This window comes from Tursiops truncatus, chromosome 11 (genome assembly GCF_011762595.2).
Source record: "Tursiops truncatus isolate mTurTru1 chromosome 11, mTurTru1.mat.Y, whole genome shotgun sequence".
NCBI classification, from domain to species: domain Eukaryota; kingdom Metazoa; phylum Chordata; class Mammalia; order Artiodactyla; family Delphinidae; genus Tursiops; species Tursiops truncatus.
Genome location: NC_047044.1, coordinates 91,609,172 through 91,629,117, shown reverse-complemented (window position 1 = coordinate 91,629,117; position 19,946 = coordinate 91,609,172). Strand labels below are relative to the sequence as shown.

Here is a 19,946-nt window from a genome sequence, read left to right as displayed (position 1 = left end):
GCGATAATCACTTGAATGAGCTTGGAAGCTCAAGCTTTTCCAGCCCCAGTGAAACCCTGAGATGACTGTAGCCCTGGATCTACAACGGGACTGCAACCCTGTGAGAGACGGAGTCAGAACCTCCCAGAAACTGCATGAGATCCTAAACATTTGTTCTTTTAAGCTGTCAAATTCAGGGGTGATTTCTAATACAGCAATAGATCTAATCCACACGTGCATGGTTTTAGTTTCAGTTATTTAAGTGTTCACATACATAGAATTTTAGAACTGAGGCTTAAGGAGGTTAAGATAATACCACTAACAACAGAGCAGGGACTAGAACCAACACCTTTTGATTGATGATCAAGCTCCTTTCACTGCACTGTGCTGACTCTCCATAATGGATTAATCTCATGGATAAAGAAATAAGGTCTGAGTGGATGAAGTAATTTGCTCAAGGTTCTACAGCAAGCAAGTAGCTGAGCCTCTGCACTAACCTACTGAACTCGACTCCATTCTTTATAATAATCTTTTTCCTACTCTCAAGCTTCACTGACCTTGAGATAATTAGCTGAATGAAGATTAAAAGAAATGAGAGCTGTCCTTAAAGGGTAAACTGGGCGCTTGCCTCGGGCCTTTCCATGCAAGGTGAGCTCTATGTTGGTGATTTACACTTAGCAATATATTCACCATTTATTCAACAAGTGTTTGACACCTGCTTTAAGCACAGCAAAATCTGTGGGTTGTAAGGAACATAAAATGCTCGGACTTAAAAATCTAATTAGGGATAAAAGACAAACGTGATGAAAAATTACAATAAAGTCCGTATATGTTTGCCTGCTGAATGAACAGTAGGAACAATATCTGCAATAAGCATTTTAAAAGAATTGCAGGCTAAAAAAAAATGAAAGAATAGAAGGAAATCCACTGCTTCCCCCAGTTAGTCATACCCCACCCTCAGGCAATGGAATGGGACCTAGAAATCCCCATGCTTATTCCCTAAAAGCTCCTTTCTCCCCTAGGGATATTCCATTCATTACCATTACAAATATCATGGCCTCTGCTTCCTCCTTCATTGTTTTGGGTGTGACTTGATCGTTAGGCTAAGGAATTTGAACTCCTTTTCTCTAATTGTTGAAGGTTTTTGAGCTAAGGTTGCAATGGGGATGAGAACGGACTGGGTGGCAGAGGCAGGGGGATTCATGTCAACACCCACTTGTTCACACAGGTCGGTTGGCCAGGGCTGCCACCTTGTGACAGGCATGGGCAGTGTGCCCTCTGCAGTGGAAACTGGAGACTAGAAGGGGGTGTGGGCGCTTAGCAGTGCCTGACTGGCTGGCAGCTGAAGGCTTTTTCATGTCTGTCTTAAAGAGACCTTGCTTTAGCTTGATAAAGAGAAAACAGGGACAAGTGTGGGCCTTTTAAGAAGATCAATATGGCCCACAATAAAGATACCAGAGGGAATTCCCTGGTGGTCCAGTGGTTAGGACTCCATGCTTTCACTGCCCAGGGCACAAGGTTCAATCCCTGGTCAGGGAACTAAGATCCCACAAACTGCTCAGAGTGGCCAAAAATTTTTTTAAATAAAACAAAACAGCAGGAAAAAAGAAATTATTCTCAAAAAAAAAATAAAAGATACCAGAAACTACCTATTTACACATCCAAGGATATGTATATTTTCAAAGATTGTGAGGAAAAGACTGGCAAAAGTAAACAGGGAAAATTCCGAGCAGCAATGAAAAAAAAATTTGAGCTTCACGTGTTCTTCATTCAAGTCAGCAGATGAACAACAGTCCCTCCCCCTAAAGGGCCCAGAAGCAGTCTGAATTTAATATGTCCCCCAAATACTATTCATATTCTCCTTAGCACCTGTCCTTCCTTCTGTGTTCTGTAATTTGGTGAACGATACCACCCAACTCAGCCCGAAGCCAAGAAGCCACCCTAGATGCTCTCTTACCTCCTCCCCACCTCCCAACCGCACTGTCAGTTCTCCTCCCTGAGTATCTCTCCAACCTGTGTCCTCCGCTTCATATTTGCTATGCCAGTCTTGGTTCAAACGCTCATTCTCTCTGCCCCAGATCATCGAGCATGAAGCCAACAGATGCTTCTCAAGGAGAGTTTTCCATGATTGTATTAGTCAGGGTCCCAGCAGGAAACTGGATCACATCCCAACGTGGTAACTTAAGACACTTGGATGACGAAGGGACTTTTTACAAAGGTGTAAGCATGTTACCTGAAAACTGGGTTCCCCTCTTGTTGGGTGTCAAGCCAAAAGACACATCCAAGCCAAAGAGTGGGAGAAGGAAGAATTTATTATAAATTGCAGCAAGTAAGGAGAACACAGGGAATCTTTCCCAAAGCAGTGCCTCCCTGGAAAACAAAACTGGGTACGTTTTAAGCTAAGGGTACATGCATATTCATGAAGGGGCTTGGGCAGTCTGGTCAACAGAGTCCAAGCTTTAGTTGATTGAAGTCATCCAGGGTGAGAAAAGGTCAACACCATCATCATCCCTTAGGTTCCAATTGTTCTGGGGTTTAAGCGCCTGGGGGATTTAAATTCTGCACAACAGCTCAAGAAGAGCTAGTTTCTAAAGACTTCAGGCTAGTCTTTACCATTGAAAAAGAACTGGGAGTCCTTACAACTGATTTGCTATCTTTGTTATTGTTACTTCTCTTGCTTAATAACAGTTTGTTCTTTTGTTTCCTTAAAATCATTATTACTGAGACCTGTTCAAGGGCAAGCATTGTGGCCAGGCTTAGATCACAAAATGGTTTAGGCCCCAAAGGGCTTTTCTTGAGTCAAGAAAGCCACGCCTGGTTCTCTTTCTCCAGGGACCCCTACCCTATCTGCTTACAAGTAGGCTAAGGGAACTAGCAAGAGACAGTTACGCTCCCCTAAGCTAGCCACTGCTGGGTCTGAAGCGATGAGAGTAAGGACAGAACTGTAGCTCTAGGACCCAGAGCCAGCTATGCCTATGGAAAACAGACCTCTCAGATAGAACTGTGACCTCGCAGTAGAGCTACTGACAAAGGCCCAGTGGAGGGGGGGGTGTAAATTTCCTGTCCTGTCTCTCTGCCTACCCTTGAATCTCCTGCTAGTGACTCCCACTGACTGAATCCAACGAGAAACCAAAAGGCAGGGGACATTTTCAGAAGGTCAGCCTCTTAGAGTCATAGTAGAAAGAGTAGAGAGTGGGTCTGGAGGGACAAAGAGAGAATACCCACAACAGAGCCATTTCACAGTATTCATTCCCACATTCAACATTTTTAAGAGAACTCTGGCAAAGAAATCTCTTCAAATTTGTTTTACTCGGTGTTTTCCTGATCTTTCTCCATCTAATCTTGCCCAGCTGTATCTACTTCCTCCTAACTGCCACTAGATATGCCTTCTTAAGGCACAGATTTTAGCAGGTTACCCCCCTGCTTCTAAATCTGTCAATGGTTGGCATCATCCTTTGAATGAATGCCTCTGCCTAACCTTGTACCAAAACTCCACCCCCAGCGTACACAGATACCACACCATCACTGACTCCTACTCATCTCTCCAATGTCATCTCCCTCCCAACAGTTTATACTCCAGGCTTCCTGAGCTGCTGTGGATTCATGACCGCATGCTGTCTTTTTACGTGGAATGCTTCAGTGATCCTGAGACCTGCATTAACATGATCATGTGGGTGCTCTTCCAAAAAAACGTTTTCTGATGCACCAGACTGGATGACACCTATTTTTGTGCCCCTGCTGTACTTTAAGCCTACATCTGTTATAACATTTATCCATCACACAGTATTAACTGTATGTATGCTATTTACCTCCTCAATGAGGTTGAAGAATTTCTTGAGATCAGAGGTCAGGATAATACAGCTCTGTACCCTGGTACAACAGGTACTCAGTGAATGTCTGTTGCATTAAATTCCTCCTCTATGTAAGGACCACATGGGTGGTTGGCAATCAGAAGTGAGATCTTTCCATGACACGCACCCCCAAGTTGTAAGCAGAGGAGATTTCAAAAATGTCTACAGCTTGGGTTCCTTGCATTTGGTGTATTATTCCTTCTTATAAAAGGCAAAGGACCAAAGTCAATGTCTCAGTTCATAGAAAACTTATTTCTTGAATAACTCCTAAACACCTGTCTGTAAATGCCAATACCAGGAATTGTGACTCCCCTCAAATAGATCAGAACACAAGTGCCCTGAGGAAAGACTGTGTCTTCACAGTCTCTGCCTTTCTCTGCACTTCTTGCACTAGACTAATCATAAACTCAGATTTTCTCAGGTAAATCTGTACCATGAAACAGCTGGCCCAAGGGGTCAGATGTGGGTCCAAACATTTCCAGATGTCCTGGAGGTATGACTAGTGTGCTGCAGACACCTTCAGAAGGGGTGAGAGTTGTTTCCACAGTCAGCTTCAGGCCTCACTGTACTGCAGTGATGGGAAAGCACTAGATGACTGATCAGACAGGAAAAGGGTGAGGGGAATGTTTAAAACCCAATTCTGCGCCTTCTTGGCTGGGTGACCTTGGTCAAGTTACTGTATGCTTCTAGGTGTGTTTCCCCATCTGCAAAATGGGATCAAGACGGGCCTCACATGGTTCTTGTCAGGATTAAGTGAGATAAATCAGAAAGAGATTATTAGTAAGGACCCAATAAATGTTTGTTTCTCCTTTGACCACCTTGATTATCTCCTGCTTTGAGAGGCTGCCTTTCTCACTGAGAAGGGGGCAGGTGGCTTGGCTGGGTGCAGTGAGGTATGCTAGCTTGTTTGTTTACATTTGTTAAAAATACTTAATTTCAACGCTTCCTTATGGCAATACTGTGACAGAAATAAAACTAGGCAGTTGTTGCTATGCAACAGCAAGTAGTTTGCCGAGGAACTGGATATATCTTTGCTGTTACTTATCTTTAGTTGAATTCTGAGCAACATTTTTCTGACTAGCCAGCGTTACCCTGTTCTTATTTCGTAAGGGGAAGCTGCTGCGGTGGGAAATCGAGGGGGAAGTGCTGTGCTGGGGTCACTGGATCATGGCTGGTGCTCGGTCCCTTAACACTGGGCATTTTGTGTCCTCTTTTCATTTTTTGTTCTTTTCCCTTAATCTGTTTTGCCTCCCATTTTCTTCACTATAATAAAAGAAGACAAGGGGGTAAGTGGACGGTGGGGTGGTGGTGGGATGAACTGGGAGATTGGGATTGACATACATACGCTAATATGTATAAAATAGATAACTAATAAGAACCTGCTGTATAAAAAATAAATAAAATTCAAAAAAATAAAAATTAAAAAATAAAATAAAATTCAAAAAGAAAACATGCGGCAAAAGCTTCACGACATTGGGACTTCCCTGGTGGCTCAGTGGTTAAGAATCCGCCTGCCAATGCAGGGGACACGAGTTTGATCCCTGGTCCAGGAAGATCCCACATGCCGCAGAGCAACTAAGCCCGTGTGCCACAACTACTAAGCCTGTGTGCCACAACTACTGAGGCCCAAGCGCCTAGAGCCCATGCTCCGCAATAAGAGAAGCCACCGCAATGAGAAGCCCAGTGCACCGCAACGAAGAGTAGCCCCCGCTCGCCGCGACTAGAGAAAGCCCGCGTGCAGCAACGAAGACCCAAGACAGCCAAAAATAAATAAATAAATAAAAGAAGACAAAATGTTTCTTTTAGCCCTTTTCTTGATAGCAGGCTTCTCAGTTTTGGTTAGTTGTTGGACTTTGTCTCTTTTGGAGCAATAAATATTAGAATTTATCTAAATATTTAATTATAGCCAGTCCATCCAATAAATGTCTCTACTTTTCACTTAATAAAAGACATACCAAAATTAATACAATGCCTTTTGTAAAATATTTAACTCTATGCTCTTGAAATATTCTTATCCTCACCCTGTGTGCTGGTGTGCAATCCTCATACCTTATATTTTCTTTCAGAAAGCTCCTTCCTAAAAAAAAAAGCTGCCGTACAACAGACCTGCAGTAAAATTCCTAAGTCTGTCTCATTCCCCAGCCCTCCCTCCCAACACCGACCCTTCCCTTTTTCCACGTCCTCTTTTCTATCCAGAGAGCTCACTGACCTCCCATTCTTATTCCTCTTCACTGACTCCTCTGCTCTCATCCAAGTAAGTATATGCTAGGCTTCATCTGACCCTTCCGCTGTTTCCCATTCTGATCTCATAGGCATTAACTTGTTGAGATTCTGGGGAGGTGCAGAAAAGAGCACACAGAGCTCAAAGGGTGGGTAGGGGATATTCGGAAGGATCATGTGACCAGGTGTGAGGAAACATTTCCAGGGTTAGGGGGCATCATGGGGAAGCGGTTAGCATTCTGAAGAAGGCGTTTTGAGCTAGAAGCCGTTACTCTTGTGCTGAGAGGAACGAGGAGACAACAACAACAACAGGACACTCTAGGTTTTTTGTTCTTTTTTGGCCATACCGCGTGGCTTTCATTTCCCCGACCAGAGATGGAACCCTGGGCCCCTGCAGTGGAAGCGCGGAATCCTAACTGCCGGACCGCCAGGGAATTCCCAGGACACTGTAGTTTCGAAGGAATGCAGGGTTTTCATGCTGATACCTGACCCACCCCGATCCTGCCCCTTCTCCTGCCACTGTGTCTACCCCAGCTGAAATATATTTACCTGTCCTCTGCCTCATTCGGCTTTCCCAGGATCAACCATGTAGAAGAGAGTCAGGACTGAGAGGGACCTCTGAGAATATGAAGTCTAACTCCCTGATTCCAAAACCTGAAGCCCAGAGACTAGGAGAGATCGGCTACAGTCACACAGCTTGCTGGTGTCACAGGCTCTGTCTCTCCAATTAACAGACTGATTGGCTACACCAGAGGTCAGGAGGGTGGCCTTGTTGTATTGTCTCATTCATGTCTAATTAATGACTAGAGAAGGGAGAAATCTTTTCAGTCTTGGACGGAGGGGATGGAGACCCAAAGCAATGATGGGCATAGTTCCAGGCTCTAGGGACTGCTGGCGAGTTTTAAATCAGACAACACGAACAAGTTCCCGTTTATCTCATCAGTGTATCTTGCCCTATGGTCTTCCGCAAACTTTCATGCGGCAAACATGTATTGAGCACCTGATGTTTCCACATGTGGCACTGGGCACTAGGGTGCAGAGAGACAAAGAGGAAGATTCTGCTCAGCCCTCAAAATGCTGGAGGACTAATAGCTAGACAAAATCTCAAATGAAATAGAACAAAAGACAGAATCACGTGGGAAATGCTTATTTTCACACAGAGAAAGAATGATTAATCCTCCCTGTGAGGAAGAAGAGGTCAGAGGTGGTTTCACAGATGACGTGGCTTCTGAGCTGCGTCTTAAAGGGTAAACACGAAAGTGACGAGGGAGCAGGGCATCTGTGCAGCTGAGGCAGGCCCAGCAAACGAAGAGCCAGGACAGGCGGGCATCTGTGGTCCCAGGTAAGAGGGGCTGTGCCCGTGCTGTGGGTGTGTGGGAACCAGAGGCGGGAGGTTAGACTGAGCACACAGACCAGGGCTGGACCGCGGTAGGCCTTGCACACCCAGGGCATGGGTTTGATTATCATATCTATTTACATATTTCTCATCCACTTGGACAGGAAAAGGATTTGCAGCTATGGAATTTGTACTTTGTGAGCCACGGGGAGTAAAAAGGTTTTAATAATAAGAGCGTTGTGACTGGATTTGTGTGTTAGAAAGATTTTCAGATTTTCACAACTGACCTTTCAAATGCTACGTGGAATGAGTTAAACGTTGCATCTTTCCAAGGGTGAAAGAACTGTAAAAGGCAAGCTTGTATTTACAAAGTGGAGAATATCTCAAGAAGACTTAGCTTGTTATGTCTGTTGAATTCTAAATAACAATGGTTACGGTTAGGATAAGACCTAAGGATGAAGAGCACGTCATCTTTTCTGCTGCAGGAGTCCTCTGAAACTCTCCTAAGCTTCTAATGCCATTAAACCTTACAAAGTCTTATTTATAATACACAAAGTGACCCCCTACCTAGACAGCCAGATAACAGAAATCACTAACATTTGTATAACTCTCTATGTTCATTAAAGACTTTAATTCGACTTTCTGTCTTGATTCCCACAACAATTGGATAGATCAGTGTTATTTTTGTCTCCGCTTTACAGGTGAGGAGACTGTGAATCAGAAAGATAAAGTGACTTGCCTAAGGTAGCAGTTGGTCAGGGGAATGGGGCCTGAGTTCTCTGACTCTACATCCTCATGTTCCTTGCACTGCAGCCTGCTGATCATCAGTAGGGTGACAGCCAGACTACCTTCACAGAGATGAGGGGCTGTCATCTGCACCGGAAGCTGCCCCCAGTTTACTGATGATCTTGGTCATGTCTTTACCCATCCAGTAGGAATACTCACCTGCTCCCTAATTGTCAGGATGTTGTAAGAATATGATACCAGGACTTCCATGGTGGTGCAGTGGTTAGGAATCTGCCTGCCAATGCAGGGGGCACGGGTTCGAGCCCTGGTCCTGGAAGATCCCACATGCCGCTGAGCAAACTAAGCCCGTGCGCCACAGCTACTGAGCCCACATGCCACAACTACTGAAGCCCACGCGCCTAGAGCCCCTGCTCCGCAACAAGAGAGGCCCCCACAATGAGAAGCCCACGCACTGCAATGAAGAGTAGCCCCTGCTCCCACAACTAGAGAAAGACCATACGCAGCTACGAAGACCCAATGCAGCCAAAATTAAATAAATAAAGTTTATAAAAATAAATAAATAAAAGTTTTGCTTTAAAAGAAAGAAAGAAAGAAAATGCTACCACTCTGCAAAGAGCAGAGTACTAGGCAAGCGTAATGCTCATCTGTATTCACTTGGTACAACAGCCTGATCCCCAAAAGCCGAGAAACCATCCATATGCTAGAAATGACAGCAAAATATTTTCCCCTTGGGCTTCCCTGGTGGCGCAGTGGTTGAGAGCCTGCCTGCCGATGCAGGGGACGCGGGTTCATGCCCCAGTCCGGGAAGATCCCACATGCCGCGGAGCGGCTGGGCCCGTGAGCCATGGCCGCTGAGCCTGCGCGTCCGGAGCCTGTGCTCTGCAACGGGAGAGGCCAGCCACAGCAGTGAGAGGCCCGCGTACCGCAAAAAAAAAAAAAAAAAAAAAAAAAAAAAAAAAATATTTTCCCCTTGAACCTCTGTCACATGGAGAAGGGAAAACAGAAATAGGTCGTATCTCTAATGTGTTCCTCTTCCAGATTACAAAAAGGGAAGGCACACTTTTACAACCAGTCATAGTGACACATAAACCAGGCATTTAAAAAATCACTTATAAACTAGCAGAACAGTGGGCAAAGTTACTTCACCTTTCAGGACCTGCAAGGCCATATCTGTAAAATCATGGGGTTGGACCTGATGAACTCTAAGGTCTCTTCCTGTCCTAAGACTGAATTATTCTACGCATAAGTGAAACAGGTTCATGTAAGATCTGATTAAGATCTTCTTGAACCTCCAGAGGTGAATACCAGGAATGCAGTTTTTAAAGCCTACTTCTTGCTGTGAGCATCACATTACTGCACCCCCTCCTCCAACTTCAGAGACAACAGAGCCCAAACTGATTCATAAACAGCCACAAGAGGAAGACCAGAGGTGTGAGAAGATGACTTCTTGGATAACTCAGCAGCCTGAAGAGAAGCTCTCCTCTTTCTTCTCTCGCTGTAGTAGCTACAAGAAGGTAAGAGTCCCCAAAAGACAAACAACCCAGTTTAAAACAATGGGCAAAGGACCTGAATAAACATTTCTCTAAAAAAGATATACAAATGGCCAACAAGCACGTGAAAAGATGCTTCACATCATTAGTCATCATGGAAATGTAAATCAAAACCACAATGCATGAGATATGACTTCATGCCTACTATGATGGTTATAATCAGAAAAGGGGACAATAACAAGTGTTAGCAAGGATGTGGAGAAATTAGGACCCTACTACATTGCTGGTGCAGATGCTGTGGAAATCAGTTTGTCAGTTTCTCAGAAAGATAAATATAAAATTACCGGATGACCCAGCAATCCCTCTCCTAGATATACACCCAAAAGAACTGAAAACAGGAACTCAAACATACATTTGTATGCCAGTGTTCTTTGCAGCACTATTCACAATAGCCAAAAAGTATGGATAAGCAAAATGTGCTGTATACATACAATGGAATGTTCATCAACCACAATAAAGAATGAACTTCTGCTACATGCTACAACATGGATAAACCATGAAAACATTATGTTAAGTAAAATTAGCCGAACAAGAAGGACAAATATTGTATGATTTCACTTATATGAAATACCTAGAATAGGCAAATTCAAAGAGACACAAAGTAGATTCAAGGTTATCAGGGGATGAAGGGAGGAAAACAGAGAGTTTTTGCTTAACGGGTACGGGTGTTTGGGTGATGAAACACTTTGGGAAATATAGATAGTAGTGATGGTTGTACAACATTGTGAATGTAATTAAGGCCACTGAATTAAACACTGAAAAAAGGTTAAAATAGCAAATTTGTGTTTTTATATATTTAACCACAATAGAAAAAAAAGAAGGGGGCAGGACTTGCCCCCATTGAGTGTGTAAAGCAAAGACTGTTGCTCACCATCCAGTTCTCCAAGGATCGAGTCATCACCCACTGCAGTCGCTGACCTCCAGGACACCCTGAAAGGAATTCAGGACGAAAAACAAGATAAGGCACTCTGTGCTTTGGAAAAACACCCTTAGATAGTTAGGGATATTTCAGGAAAAAATTTTAATGAACCCAGATTCCTACATTTTCCCATACATAGAAACTCACTAAAACTATTAACTGAGAAATCTGTTCCTCATGATGTATATGTGATTGCACGCATTCCCTAGCCATAATCATATATACATAGTGGCTTCTTCTCCTACCTCTTCGGAGCAATCCCCTCAGAGCTACTGAGAGGCTGTTTCCCAGGCAACAGTCCTCAGTGAAGTCCCTGAATAAAACTGAAACTTACAACTCTTACACTGTACATTTTTCTTTCAGTCAACAGATGTCTAAGCAGTCTGAGGCCACCAGGCTTGTTGACCTGCCACCAGTGCAGGAGAAAGAACACCACAGAGCAGGGCACCAGGGCGTAGCCTGGTTGAGAGGGGCGTATGGTCCCGTTGGGTTCCTGTTTCCTGAGGCATGCAGAAGATAGATTCCACAAGTGGCTATAGACCCCGCGTAGGAGGCCATGAAGGGCAGATGGCCATGAAGCTTACAAAGGACAACCAATGCCAATGGAGCCTGCAGGATGGAGACGTGTCAGCAAGGCTTAAAGGAATCCCTACTGCTTCCACTGGGCCTTCAAGCAACCAGCCAGAGCAGTGAGAATGGTCAAAAGAAAGGTAGGAAGAGGTCACCGTCTGTGTCCCTTATGCTTGTCCCTGACTCAGTCTCAGAGAGGTAAGTAGGAGAAGGAAAGGGGAAGATGAAAGGGAGCCCATGGTGCCAGGTGCCTCTAACCTCTACCCTGGAACTACTAATCCAGCATGAACTGGGGCGAGGAGGAGGAGAGTTTTGAACTAAATTTCAGATAGATGTTTTTAAATGAAGAGATTGGGGCTCACAAACCGAAGTGAGACTGTTCTGAAGAGCCCAGAGTGAGTAAGTACAAGGAACCAGACTGAAATATCATGAGGGAGCTGGCTCCCAGGAGGAAAAGGTGGTTGAGCAGAGCAAAGTTGGTAGAAGTTATTGGACAAATAAATCATTCACATTTATACCACAATGAGCTGAGTCTGTTTGATACACAGGTTACATACTGTGCGAGATGTCTGCCAGTGTTCTCCAGTACCCGTTCTCTCCATTCCTTCCCAGTAGGAGGACTTGCGATCCTAAGCTGAACAAATATCCACTCAGAACAGAGAATACGTTTTCTATCCTCCATTCCAACTAAGTCTGAACATGTGCCTAGATTCTGGACAACTGGATAAACATGAAAATATGTGGCAGCTTTTGGAGACCTCCCTCAAAAGGTCACTGTCATATCCTTTGCTTTCATCCACTTTCTTTTTCAAGTATTCCTCCACTCTGCATCTTAAGATGGTGACTGGGGCTCTAGCTAACATCCTAGGTCATGAGGACAATGGTTGAAACCTCAAGATGGCAGAGGCGTAAACTCTAAGGATTCTTGATTCCTGGAAACTTCAGGGAATAGAACCACTACACACCAGCCCTGGAGAGCCTAACTTTTATACAGAAAGTGGGGTGGTCTGTATCTTTAAAGCCACTGTTGTTTTAGCCCTCTGTAACTCACAGCTGAACCTAATTCTATATGAAACATGCAAAATATATTACCACAAAATAATCTACAGCTAAAATGTAGAAAAAATAAGAACTGCATGGTACCTCTTCCCCTCCGCTTAGTCAAAATAACACAGATACTAAAAAACAGTATTTATGGAGACCTTAGGCAAAGAATCTTACCAGAGCTTCATAAGCGTTCTTTCTCTAGTTTTCTCAATTGCAGCCACATAAATAGGTATTACTGTTCACATCTTAGAGACGGAGACACTGACACTTAAAGAAGATAAGTAACTTGTCTAAGGTCACACAGCTAGTATCTGCAGAGCCATGATACAAACCCAATCTGTCTTCCTCCAGAGCCATGCTCTTAACCACTACACATCACACCGGCCTAAACATTCTTGCAAAGATTTATTTGTGTGGAGATCTGGGATAGATGGAACTGCAATAACATTTCACAGAATTCTTATAATATATACAGAAGGGATTTGTTTGGTGTTGGGTGGTGATGATATTTTGTAATTAATAAAACAACAAAAAGTTGTAGGTTTTGCTATCTTGGCTACTATATCTCATACTACAGGTCCACAATACGGCTGTTTAAACAAATTGTAAATAATTAATTCTCAGTCTGCTTATAAATTAAGAAACGCTGTACTACAATGTGAACCCAAGAATATGCTGGAAGACAACCATTAAAAGATGTATAACATTGAGAAAACGCTGTGATAACAAACCTACGATTCTGGCCAAACAGAGCAGGTAAGTAGCTACTTGCGATCGATCAAGCCAAGCAGATTATTTGAGCTTATCTGTGTTGCTATTGCAGAAAGCAGAATTTCTCTGAAAAGGTTGTAAAATTTCACTACCTTTGATAAAGAAGCTGAAACGTTAAACTGGAACATTAAAATAAGACATTAACCTTTAGTGACCAATTAGTCTGTACACACTGGTTAAATATTTCTGAGAGAGTGCTGATTCTAATTTACTGGCATTGCTTCAGAAAGTGGTTTTCAGGAATATTCATCAGAGAACCAATAATTCCTTACACTGAGTCCATGCCATAGTACAGAGATTGACATATTGTAGATGTTTAATAAGTATTTGATAAATGAAAGAATAGGTTGATCAAGGTGAATGGATGGTGATTGGGTGGATGAATGGATGGATGATTGAACAGATGAATATGAATGGTGTTTTACCAGCTTCAAGTAATTTTTATAGGTATTCTATCATGACCTTCAAAAGCCTCCTGTGAGCAATATGGCTGAAAGACAGCCCTCACTTGTATTACCCCTTCAACAACAGCAGGTTGGCATACACCCACTAACAAAAATGTCTTTGTGGGAGCTGTGGGATCCAGCACCACATGCCAAGGGACTTGGGAGGAGTATCACCCACCCAGGCACCAGGCAATAGGCATACAGACCTTGGTCCCAGGCTGTGGACTCTGCAGTGGCCCACAGACTGGCTCCAGCCCCTCTCAGCTATGGTTCAGGAGCCCCTGGAGAACACTGTCTTAGATAATCACCCATGGATAAGAGAGCCTTTGTGGAAGTCCAGAGGTCCAGTGAAGTTCCAGCAAAAAAAAAAAAAAAAAAATATATATATACACACACACACACACACACACACACACACACACACACACACACACACACACACACACACATGAATTTGGATGCATTGGAGATAGTAAGAGGAACAACTTGACTTTACCCATGTCACCCCTCCCCCAAAGTAGCACAGCTCAGTGCCAAGAGAGACCATCTGTTTCCTACTGAAGGGGAGACAGTACGTGAGTGAGTACCTGGCTTCCACAGATGTGCAGGACTCTGCCAAAGAAGTGTATTTCTCTCTCACCCCAGCCAGAGTACTGTCATGATCTGCATGACTAGGAGGCATGAAGAGGCTGGGAGAGTGGCAGACAGAACTCCGGGAGGGCATTAAAGGGATGTGGATCCTACTGAAGGCTTCATGGACTCGATCAAGAAGCCCTCGCATGAGCCATTGGGGTGCTCTGCCCATGGGTCCCCCCAGAGCTCCACGTGCCTCACGTACACGCACGCCTACCCTGTGGCTGGATCTCTGTGTGCACTCCTGATGGCAGCAAGAGCTTGCCCTGGCAGATAGCTAGTGAGCACACACAGAAAGGTGACCTAAATCTGCAGACCAGGGAAAGACCACAAACTTAAGCTTCAGCATTGCCCTTGAGAAACCAAAAGGAACACCTCTCAGTACCTTGCCTGGTACCTTGCAGGATCAAGAGAAGGTACACAAGCTTAAGAATTCTGTCACGAGAGGGATCAAGTGAAGGGATGGAAAAAGATGCTCTATGCAAATGGAAACCTAGTGAGCAGAGGTAGCTATACTTATATGAGACAGAATAAATTTTAACTCAAAAGCTGTAATAATAGACAAAGAAGGTCATTATATGATGATAATAATAATAAAGGGGTCAGTTCACCAAGGGGTTATAATAATTGTAAATATATATGCACCCAACATCAGACCACCCAAGCATATTAGGCAAGTACTAACAACTCTGAAGGAAAAAAGAAATAACAATACAATAATTGTAGGGGACATCAATAACTCTTTCAACAATGTACAGATCACCCAGACAGAAAATCAGTAAGGAAATGTTGGAGTTAAGCCATACTTTAGGCCAAATGAACCTAAGAGACGTAGACAGAACATTCCATCCAACAGCAGCGGAAAAACACATTCTTCTCACATGCACACTGAACATTCTCCAGGATAGATCACTGATAGATCACAAAACAAGTCTTAGTAAATTTAAGATTGAAATCATATCAGAGATCTTCTCCAACCACAATGGCATAAAATGAGAAATCATAACAGGAGGAAAGCTAGAAAATTCACAAATGTGTGAAAACTAAACAACACACTTCTCAACAACCAATGAGTCAAGAAGAAACCAAAGGGAAATAAAAAAAAAACTTGAAACAAATGCAAATGGAAACACAGCATACTAAAACTTATGGAATGCAGCAAAAGCAGTTCCAAGAGAGAAGTTTATAGAGACAAATGCCTATGTTAAGAAAAAAAGAGGGACTTCCCTGGCAGTCCAGTGGTTAAGACTCCACGCTTCCACTGCAGGGGGCGTGGGTTCAATCCCTGGTCGGGGAACTAAAATCCCACATGCCATGCAGTGTGGCCCCAAAAAAAAAAAGAGAGAGAAAGATTTCAAGTCAACAACCTAACTTTATGCCTCAAGGAACTAGAAAAACAGGAACTAACTAAGCTCAAAGTTACCAATAGGAAGGAAATAACAAAGGTCAGAGCAGAAATAGAGACCAGAAAAACCATAGAAAAGATCAATGAAACTAAGAGCTGGTTTTCTGAAAAGAGAAACAAAATTGACAAACCTTTAGTTAGCCTAAGAAAAAGAGAGAAGCCTCAAATAAATGAAATTAGAAATGAGAGAGGAAGACATTACAACTGACACCACAAAAACACACAGGATCATAAAGAGACTATTATGAACATAAATTGATACACAGGGTCATAAAGAGATCACTATGAACATAAATTGTATAACCTAGAAGAAATGGATAAATTCCTAGAAATATGCAACCTACCAAGACTAAATTATAAAGAAACAGAAAATGTGAACAGACCAATAACACATAAGGAGATTGAGCCAGTAATCAAAAATTTTTCAACAAAGAAAAGCCCAGGACCAGATGGTTTCCCTGGTTAATTCTGCCAAATATTTAAAGAAGAATTAAACCAATCCTTCTTAAACTCTTTCCAAAAATCAAAGAGGTGGCACACTCTCAGACCCATCTTACAAGGCCAGAATTACCCTGATACCAAAGCCAGATATGGACCCTATAAGAAAACTACCGGCCAAAATCCCTGATGTATATACATGCAAAAATTCTCAATAAAAAATATTAGTAAACTGAATTCAACAGCACATTAAAAGGACCATACACCATGATCAAGTGGGATTTATCCATGGAATGCAAAAATGGTTCAATATATGCAAATCAGTAAATGTGATAAACTACATTAATAGAAGGAAAGTTAAAAATTATATGATCATCTCAGTAGATGCAGAAAAAGCATCTGACAATATACAACATCCTTTCATGATAAAAACTCTCAACAGTTTGGGTGTAGGAGGAATGCACTTCAACATTAAAAAAGGCTTTATAGGACAAGCCCACAGCTAAAATCATAGTCAATTATGAAAGGCTGAAAGGTTTTCCTCTAAGATCGGGAACAAGACAAAGGTGCTCGCTCTCACTACCTCTACTCAACATAGTACTAGAAGTCTTAGAGCAATCAGGCAAGACAAAGGAATAAAAGGCATCCACATTGGAAAGAAAAAAGTAAAATGGTCTCTGTTTGCAGATGATATAATCCTACATATAGAAAATCCTAAAGACTCCACCAAAAAACTATTAGAACTAATCAGTAAAGTTGCAGGATACAATATCATTATATGGAAATCAGTTGTATTTCTATATACTAAAAACAGTGTATCTGAAAAAGAAATAAAGAGAAACAATAAAATAGAGGGGCTTCCCTGGTGGCGCAGAGGTTGAGAATCTGCCTGCCAAGGCAGGGGACATGGGTTCGAGCCCTGGTCTGGGAAGATCCCACATGCCACGGAGCAACTAGGCCCGTGAGCCACAACTACTGAGCCTGCGCGTGTGGAGCTCGTGCTCCGCAAAAAGAGAGCTGCAGTGAAAGGCCCACGCACCGCAATGAAAAGTGGCCCCCGCTCGCCGCAACTAGAGAAAGCCCTTGCAAAGAAATGAAGACCCAACACTGCCAAATAAATAAATAAATAAACTAATTAATTAACTAATTAATTTAAAAGTTAGAAATAAATTTAACCAAGGAGGTGAAAAATCTATACATTGAAAACTATAAGATCTTGATGAAAGAAATTGAAGAAGACACAATTGGAAAGATATCCATATTCACGGATCAGAAGAATTAATATTGTTAAAATGTCCTTACTATCCAAAGCTATCTACAGATTCAATGCAATTCCTATCAAAATTTCAATGGCACTTTTCACAGAAATAGAAAGACAACTGGAACCATAAAATTCAGACAGAACCATGAAAGACCCTAAACAGCCAGAGCAATTCTGAGAAAGAAGAACAAAGCTGGAGGCATCGCATGTCCTGATTTCAAACTATATTACAAAGCTGTAGTAATCAAAACAGTATGGTACTGATACAAAAATAGACACACAGACCAACAGAACAGATTTGAGAGCCCAGAAATAAACTCTCACATATACAGTCAACTAATATTTGACAGGGAAGCCAAGAATAATCAGTGGGAAAAAAGATGATAGGCTCTTCAATAAATGGTGCTGGGAAAACTGGATAATCACATGCAGAAGAATGAAATTGGACCCCTATTTTACACTATTCACAAATATTAACTTGAAATGGATTAAAGACTTAAATATAAATAAGGAAACTGCAAAACTCCTAGAAGAAAAAATAGAGAAAAATCTCCTTGACACTGGCCTTGATTTTTTTTTGTGTATGATATCAAAAGCACAATTAATAAAAGCAAAAATTAATAAGTGAGACTACATCAAACTAAAAAGCTTCTGTACAATAAAATCAACAGAATGAAAAGGTAACCTACAGAATGGGATAAAATATTTGTAAACCATCTATCTGATAAAGGGTTAATATCCAAATTGTATAAGAAATTCATACAACTCAACAGTCAAAAGAAAAAAAGAAAGAAAAAATTTAAATCCAACTTAAAATGGGCAGGGGAACTTAACAGACATTTTTCCAAAGAAGACATACCAACAGGTACATGAAAAAGTGCTCAACATCTAATCAACAGGGAATTGTAAATCAAAACCACAATGAGATATCACCTCACACTTGCTGAGATGGCTATTATCAGAAAGACAAGAAATAACACGTGCTGGTGAGGATGTGGAGAAAAAAGAAACCCTGTACACTGTTGGTGGGAATGAAAATTGTTACAGCCACAAGGGAAAACAGTATGGAGGTTCCTCAAGAAGTTAAAAATAACTACCATATGATCCAGCAATCCCACTTCTGTGTATGTATCCAAATGAAATGAAATCAGGATCTCAGAGAGATTATCTGTATTCCCATGTTCACAATAGCCAAGATATGAATAAAACCTAAGTGTCCATAAATGGATAAAGAAGATGTGGTGCACATACATATACACACACACACACACACACACACATATATATATGTATATATACACGCACACAATGAAATATTATTTAGCCCTGAGGAAAAAGGAAATCCTGCTATTTGCAACAACACTGATGGACCCTGAGTACATTATGCTAGGTGAAATAAGTCAGACAGAGAAAGCCATATAGTGTATGATCTCACTTATATGTAGAATCTAAAAATTCCAAACCCACAGAAACAGAGAATAGATTGGTGGTTGCCAGTGGGCTGCAGCGTGAGGGAAATGGGGCAACGTCAGCCAAAAGGTACAAACTTCCAGTTACGAGATGAATAAATTTTGGGACTCTAATGTACAGCATGGTGACTGCAGTTAACAATACCATATTATATACTGGAAATTTGGAAACTGACTAAGAGAGTAGATTGTAAATGTTCTCACCCCCCCAAAATAAATAGCAACTACCTGAGGTGATGAGATGTTAACAACCTTATTGTGGTAATCATTTCACAATACATAAGTATATCAAATCATCACGGTGTACACCTTAAACTTACAAAATGTTGTATGTCAATTATACCTCAACAAAGCTGGGAGTTGTGGGGAGAAAGAAGCATCCTGGCAGTAGGCAAAGTATGATTATACTCGTTTGAAAAATAGAATATTGAGGCCCTAAGATTTTGAGAGATTTGCCTAGCCAGATTTGCTACGGGAATCCTTCTCCCCGGAAAGTATAAGAAAACGTTTATTGCTTACCGTTTTGAGAAGGAAGAAGAAGAAATGCCAATGTTATGAAGTATTCCTTGAACAAAGCCATGATGTTTCACTCTTCTGTGTCCACAGTGGATCGTATTATCCAAAGACATTCACAATACTATCCTCTTACCCGTGACTGGACACTCTTCCCGTTGAGATACGAAGTCTAGGTTCTCAACCCTTGAATCTGGATTAGTTTAAGATTATGGCAGAAATGAACTATATGACTTCTTAGGCTCGATCATAAAAGGTAAAGTAGCTTCTGCTCACAAACCTGAAGACTGCTCTCCTTTCCATCCAGCCAAAGATGCTCCATTCAACATGGGGAACTTCTCTTTCCCCGCTATTATTACAACTCTGATAAAGGTGTCTGCTTTCTCTCAGTCTCCTTCAAGTTTCTCACTTAGAGCACTTTTTAAGTAAGTTCTCTTGGGGCCAAACTGTGAATATTCAAGTGGCACCACATTTTCTCCAAGAGCCCCACATATTAATCCAAAGTCAGCTTTATTATTTCCCTCAACTGATGCAACAGTCTAAATGGGGCTCTTGGTAGGCAGCATGGGGTGCCAAGATTCCCTGGCTGACTAAACTGATCAGACCCCCACTGCCTCCGATCTGTAACCCCCACTTACTTAGAAGTATTCGCAGAATTATTTACAGAAATTGTTTAATTATTTTGTATACATAATTTTTGTAGTGGTGTGTACCTGGGATATCTCAGTTTGCAGAAGACACAAAGCCACCTGCTAGGACTTGATAGGCTACATGCAGATAGCACAGCACCA

At 42.1% G+C, this 19,946-nt stretch overlaps 1 long non-coding RNA gene across 1 annotated transcript in view; it reads right to left on the bottom strand.

Moving 5' to 3' along the window:
* Positions 1–19,946, bottom strand: part of LOC141275786 (uncharacterized) — an 89,722-nt gene that overhangs the window by 48,088 nt on the left and 21,688 nt on the right. Inside the window, exon 3 of the long non-coding RNA XR_012324077.1 lies at positions 10,555–10,613. This is a non-coding gene — a long non-coding RNA (uncharacterized lncRNA). The remainder of the gene's footprint in view (positions 1–10,554; positions 10,614–19,946) is intronic.